Source organism: Penaeus japonicus, unplaced genomic scaffold (assembly GCF_977035675.1).
Source record: "Penaeus japonicus unplaced genomic scaffold, GWHDUDI00000001_assembly GWHDUDI00000025, whole genome shotgun sequence".
NCBI classification, from domain to species: domain Eukaryota; kingdom Metazoa; phylum Arthropoda; class Malacostraca; order Decapoda; family Penaeidae; genus Penaeus; species Penaeus japonicus.
In genome coordinates, this window is record NW_028234427.1 from 3,690,667 (window position 1) to 3,698,166 (window position 7,500).

General features: G+C 36.1%; 1 protein-coding gene across 1 annotated transcript in view; it reads right to left on the bottom strand.

The window, feature by feature from the left end:
- Positions 1-7,500, bottom strand: part of LOC147468871 (uncharacterized) — an 11,640-nt gene that overhangs the window by 896 nt on the left and 3,244 nt on the right. Inside the window, exon 1 of the mRNA XM_086551273.1 lies at positions 1-7,500. This exon is cut by the window's left edge and continues 896 nt beyond it; it is cut by the window's right edge and continues 3,244 nt beyond it. The gene's annotated coding sequence lies outside the window, so the exon portion shown is untranslated.

A 7,500-nucleotide genomic window follows, 5' to 3' on the forward strand; every position in this document is an offset into this window, starting at 1 on the left:
TTCACAAGTATACAAAACCAACTCTTTTTGAAGACCCCTTGTGAAGATGATATATTATGTTTATAAACTATATCAAATACATCAATAGACTAATAAACAAATATTATATGAATATCACTCTAATTGACTGTCCAAGTATCTTGACCCTCAAAAGAGGTAAAATACCTTTGACTGCCACATCCCCTACATTCCAAACTATCTTCCTGCGTAAAGACTGCTGGGAACCCTTTCATATAAACAGAATATCTGGAACATACAGACAGACCGGGATTGACGGTGCTACGGCTGACACCTGATTTCTCCACCCGTTTATATGTATGCCCTGAGAAATATTCTGCGCTTTCCAAAAATTTTACTTTGGCAGCTGAAGTGTCACTAATGCCTTTTAAGATTTGTGAAACAGGTGTACAAGACTACAAATCTGTCAAACACTAGTCCCCTATTACTGCCCACAGGCAAACTTTAGTGTGCCATTCCTATAATGATTTTGAAAACAGTTAGTTTCAGTGTGTTTTGTTCACATTACCATTTTTTTTTTCTTTTGTAATTTTAAATGCGATGCAAAAAGAGTAAGTTATAGAGAGGTTTGACTGTATTATGGTTCACTGTCGGCATTATCCAGACTTCTTGATGGAAGGATAAGGATAAGCCAGATTTATGGAACAGATGCTTCGCAGGGCTTATATGCATTGAGACGAGTCCGCCTGTATCAGCGTGTGCTAACTCATGAGAGAGTGTGCCAACGAATGTTGACTCGTTCTGAGCTTAGTCCTTACCCACCGTGATGCCCAGGCACTGCGGTGACCGCCAGGCGATAGTGGAAACTCACGAACTTGGATGGGGCTCGATCTACTGAAAACTGACATGTGAGGCTGGCACGTTACCACTGTACTAACCAGACGGCTATCGGATGGAAGGTCGACCCTTTTTCATTTTGTGGTTCTTGTTTTGATGTTTTAGTGTCTGGTAGCATGTTGGGATTTTCTCATGGTATACTATAATTGTTACATTTTTCGAAACGCCTCGAGGAACACCAACCCAATCTAAGAAGTCTCGATTATGCCAGATTCCTTGGCCCTTTTCAACATCTGTTTGTTTTGATTCAGTGAACAAATACAAATGCATTTATGAACTACGTAAATTTGTTGCCCTCTTTCGCTCCTGCGCGTCAAGAACTGACGTTTTTTGTGATTTTTGTCGTTTAAATCACCGGCACTCGCCATTGTGTTCTTGAATAAAGCAGGTACACTTGCGCACAACGCATTATTCACATGCATAAGGTTAGGCAAGAATGAGGCTAACGGTGTGTGGATTATACAGGAGTACCTTAAGAATGATCAATTCATATTTTTGTTTTGAAAAGTGTACACTTGTACTGAATTTCCTCTCCCCTTGGGTACTGTTTGTACACTTGTGAAAATGTTGAAAATTGTGGGCCAAGATATTTTGACAATGGTGTTGACTAATTCATTTTAAATTCAATGGAATGGTCGAGCTGAATGGACCTATTTGGAAGAATGAAGCATGGCAGCTTTCGTATCTATCACTTGAAGTTTTTGATCATGGCATATTAGTTGGTACTTAATACTGTATTACACTCGTCTTGACTTGTGTCTACCATCTTGTTATGGAGGATGGGAATGAAACGAAATATATCTATGAGTGACGAAGTTCCTGCTTGTTTGTGCAATGCCATATTCATGTATTCATAGTTAGTATGTAAGCTATGGCCGTTTTCCATTTAACACGACTAGGCAAGGATATTTTGCGACACATTAAAAAAACAAACAAACAAAAAAAGCAAAAACAAAATGAAAGCAAAAAAGACCGACAAATGCAAAAGATAAGCAAGATTGTTGAGTATTTTTTTGTCAAAATTAATCTGAAAGTATAGAAGCATGACAAGGAAATTAGGATGGGAGGGGGCTTTGTGGTGGAAAATAGGTTAAACACCTATCACTAGCATTTTTCTCCTCGTTCCCTGACATCTCCCTCCCTCTTTAGCAGATAGTGAACCTTCTCCCTAACACTTATTAAGCGTGAAAAGCCCAGGTTAATTGTGAAAACAATAACAACAATGATGAAGCTCTGAACAACATACTATTTACCAAGGAAACTGGGTATTTACTAAAAAAAAGTGATGTATTAACATCTATAGGCCAAGAAAACAGACTGGCAATTGTCTCCTATTCCTGTATAGGCAGCCATATGTATATTTTTTAGAAAGAATAAGCAAGCGCTAGTTTCATGTACAAAAAAAAGAAGCAAAGATCGTGTACAAAAAGAGAAGCAAACCGGCCAGAAATAGAAATGCCCATTTGTTTTCTTCCTTTATTGTTTTACAACACTGTGGCAGCCATAATTTTGAGAACGAGGGAACAATGAGTTCTAAGAAGCGAAGCCAGAATGTAAACAGAACTGTCCGTTTGGTTCAATCCAGCTTATTTTTGGACCCGACATTAGACCTCATATTCCACTACCACTGAACTGATTTAATGCCAGCAATACAGTCAAGGTGATAGTAAGTTGCAGGTCAACTCTATTTGAAAGATGTTTAACAACCAAAATTAGTATTAAAAAGACTGAGGTGATATCTACACATTTAATGTGAAATGGACAAATTAAAGCGTTGATGTCAAATCAAAAACTTTTTATTACTTTGTTCATATTTTAAAAACAAATTCTGTTAGTGTTGCTGAGTGCTAAGCAAAAGTTGAGAGCTAGCAGATTCACTTTAATAGAAATAGAAGGATTACTTCCATAAAGATACCAGACGAGGATAGATTTTGAGAGCCCCTTTGGATTTTGTATGTTATGGAGTGTCAGTCCAATGAGAGTTAATCATCACACTTCTTTGCAATTCGAACGTTAATGATGATATATGAAAATCAACAACCCTAACACTTACTTTTCAAGGAATAAGATTTCCCAATCTGTCGTTATCTGCTGGAGATAAAACTGTACCCACTTGACTGACAATCTATACATCGAAATCCTTTTGGTTAGGTATACACAAAGGAAAACATATTGTGTTAAGAATTTACTAAGCCATCTTGTTTAACTTGTAGAACATATCCTTAAAGCTGGAAGACCACCTATAGAAGGGAAAATTGGCATGCAAGATGTTTGCCTACCTGCAATACAAGCCAAATTGCAGCACTGTTCTTCATTGCATTTCTGAGCACAAGCGAAGCGGTAGGTCACACCCGGGTAGCTGAAGTTACCCACGAGCGAGTCAAAGACTTCGACTGGGAACGTTGGTGTCAGCTGTTGGTGTCGAGTGTGTTTGTTTATGCACTCATTTGTTGATCATTGTTGATATACTTGTATTTTTGTTTTTTTCTGTATTACAAAATCAGGAAACACGTGTATAGAAACATATACGTGAGTGAACACAAAATCAGGGGTAAGACGAGATCAAAAGAAACAAATGCCTCGTTGAGTAAATGTGGAATGAGGTATGTGCTAATATCTTTAAATCCTACCTTCCACTAGTCGGACTTATCCCAGGGCCGGTATTTATAAGGATTCCCAGGAAATATTCTTAACTACATTCTCAAAAAAAAAAAAAAAAAAAAAAAAGTCGGCAAAAATTCTTACTCCTATCGGAAGCAAACAGCCAAACAGTAGATAAGTAAATGATCTTTTATTATAATCGTCTGTCACGTGACTGAATTCACCAAAGTGATGAGACTGATTTGTATTGAATTAATCAGAAAACTACTAGCAATCTAAATTTCATTCAAACAATTTTATATAGGCCTATAATTTTGAATAAACACTAGGCAAAAGAAAATCCACTAAATGGGAAAGCTACCAAAATAGCTATGAAAGGATAAGTAATCCTCTTTTTGTGCTTACAGGTTATTACCAGGATTACAATGTCAATATTTACATATTCGAAGAATTATTTCATATTGATAATGATTAGTTGACAATATTATTTGATATTGTAATATCTCGCTGTTTTCAGAACCTTCGGCCACAATAAAGTATTCTTGTTCTACTGTATATAAATTTGCACAAACTCTCCTAACTTTATTGTCTACTAAGAGCGATTTTAGGAGAAATGGGATGTCCTTAGGAAAATTCTTACAAGTTGGGAGTAATGTAAGTGATATATGTCCTAAGGAGTCAGCTCCTAACGACTTAGAGATTTTCTTATAAATACCGGCCCTAGGCCAGTAATTCACAAAAGTCATAGACTGCAAGATGAATTTATGAAAAAGTCTTTTCCTCCGGAATTTTGTCTCTGACTCCGTGCCAAAATGTCTTTAAAAGGCAATTTTCGTTTATGACTCGTATGAAGTTTAAAACAGGACTGCAGATATTCCACCATTGTATGAATCAAAATGCTCAAAATAATAAGGCTAGTGGTGAATCATAATCACCAAGACTGAACATTCAACTCAATACTGCCAAAGAAAAGTTTTTCCTTTATTGTTACACGTTAGGAAGATGGTAGAATGCAGTAATGCATTTAATATAGAAATGCATTCTACCATCTTTCTCACACAGATATAACCTCGGTAACCTGATTTGTGACTTGAATTTCTTATTAATTGCTGCTGAGTGCCCAGCAGTAAAACCTCGCTATCACTGCTCTGCTAAGAGCATATAGGTAATTTCCATGATGGTTGTAAGGCATCTGGTTAGACAATTCTTTTAGTGGGTCGCGTGGTCTATTGGTTTAGTAGCCGGGACTGTCACTCTAATGACCTGGGTTCGAGTCTCGGTCAGGGAGGTAAAATTTGTAAAACCAAAAAAACTTAACGTTAAATTCCTATGTAGCATGACTAACCTTCGCATATCTACGTGTGTATGCAATCACAACACGTGTTGTGACCAGGACGACTACGGCTGCAAGCACAAGCACTCTGGTCATCCTCATGGCCCTTCAGCTGAGAAATCTGAAAATCTATGGGTTTTCTTGTGTTTGTTGAGATTATGAAATAGTCCAATGTGCAACTTTTTCAAGATTGCGTGTATTAAAATTGATAATTCAGGATATATAAACATAGCTACAAATACGCACACCCATACCCAGAGCCTGTCTGAAAAAGGGTATTTGACTTAAATATCTTCGTTTGTACAATGTATTATATTAATGTGTGTGTTTGTTTGTGTGCGTGTGCGTGTCCGTGTCTACGTGCCCGTGCCTGCGTGGGTGTATGCCTGTAACCCCTAAATCGAGATTTACCCTAAAAGAAGGGTCAGAACACTCCTATGCATACGTATGATAGCAAATATTGACTTGGTCTATGGAAAATAGGGAATACCCGGGTTTGTATTAGTTATCTCTACTGTCTATTGTCACGGAAAGGTCTGTTATATTAGGATCTAACATGTATGCATATATCGCGTGGATGTGGAGCATTCACGGCCGCCTGAACCGCACTAAAGACTACCTGATTTATCTTTGGGGAATCACGGCCATATTATAGGGCTTGGAACCCTGTACATACGTGCGCACTGACTCACTCACTCACGCAAACGTATTATTCAAATTACTACGAGTTTGAATAATACAAATTCAGTTAACCAGAAAAAATATATTTCTTTTTTTACTGCGGTCCAATTTCCAAGAACAACTACGACCGATAGAAGTGCTAATCTTTAATTCCTACGAGTCTATATAATTTAAGAGTCTAAGTAGCCTGTAGAGTAGTTAGAATACAGAATGATTCAACATTGAATTAGAGTTTGGCAAAGCGTCTCTGGCTGCGACCCTCGAGCACATGAATTATTTCTCCAGCTGCCGCCCGTGCGTGTTTTCTCATTTCTAAAACTGTATGTGCGTGGGCTACAAAAATCAGATCTCATCGTTTGGAAAATGTGTCAGGTCCAAAGGTATTCATTTACAGTCACCAAAGTTACCTGTACAGAGTTGCCAACTCATGATTGAGAATGAAAACCACCACACAAACAAGGCACAGGGCAGGATAGTGCGGTGATGTTACGAGAAGAGCGGTCTATTCATAATATCTTAAGGTTGATCAAATAAATTCCATTTGAATACATAGATGAGCTGACAAGTCGGGAAGGGGGTAAATCAGACAGTAAGAAAGAAAACACCGGTTCTACTTCACAAATTGGGGCGACTTACCCAGCACTTAGCAAAGGTAATTACCGTCTTATGGATGAGAGATTAAGATAAAGGGAAAAAAATCTATTGAACACAAATATTCAAATACACAAATATTCAAATAATGATTGAAATTAACATGATTTTTATTTCTATTGTTCCATCATGGAAAATTCAACCTTATCTTAACATATTAAAATATATTTTTGTACCTCGACATGCATGATTTTGGAATACAATGGGATGATGGTCTTTGATAACTACTCATATATATAGTAGCAACAATAAGATAATGAGGAACTGAATGGAAATTAATGGGTACTTTATCAATATAATCTATATGCAATATACTACTTCGCATCATTTTCCAATTCTTCTCAAATCGGGCGGGGTTACCAGTGAAAGATATTTTACGTATATCTCCGCCATTAGGTAAAGTTTCAAGGCAAACTGCTAAACGCTTGGAGAAAATCCCTTTGTGTTCTCCTCAACATAACAGAATCAACCCATGGTTAATTTGACGCTGCTTGGGTGACTGTGATGAGATTTCACCTCAATGTTCAGAGTTCTCGTCATATTTCAAGCGAATGTTAAGAACCAAACTTTTTTTTTCAGTAACATCTATGAGATATTTACATGACTGACAAGTAGAAAAATAAAGTATTCTTAAAAAATAATTTAAAAATTAAGATTAAAAATATTTACATGACTGATATATGTACACTGCCTCTATGGGATTTGATAGTAACTGACACATCATCCATTTTTTTTTTACAGGAGAGATAAATCAAGGTTTATAAATTTAAAAATATGGACTATAGAGTAGCATAGTGCAATAGACTAAGGAAGAACTGAACGCCAGTCAACGTTTTTCTTCATAGAGTTTTCAAAATTCTTTCTAAATGGTTATCACCCGCTCGCTCTGGCGACTTTATTGCCTTTTTTTCACTGCATTTTATTAACTTAGGGAAAAAGGAGAATGATTATAATAGGAGCTCTAAACATCAATGGATTCATTGAATATTGATGCTATGATGATGCTGTAAAAAAAGATTAAATCTGCAATATTTAAAAAGTCGTCTTTATATCATGACAATCAGAAAAAGTATTATTAAATATTTTTTTTAAATACACAATTTATGGTATATATCAATATTATTGAAGGATAGAAACACTTTATGAAGGTGCTATTTATTTATTTATCTATCCTTATAACGAAAACAAACTGATCTATAAGAAGTGGCAGTAACTACAGTAACACCAATAATAACAATTGTTGTTGTTATTATTCAAATTATCTATTTAAATTGTTAATTGTTGTTATTATTTAAATTAAGAAATGATTGATAATAATGGTAACAATAACAGTAATAACGTTAATCATATAATTATTAAAGCTTGTACTACTACTACTA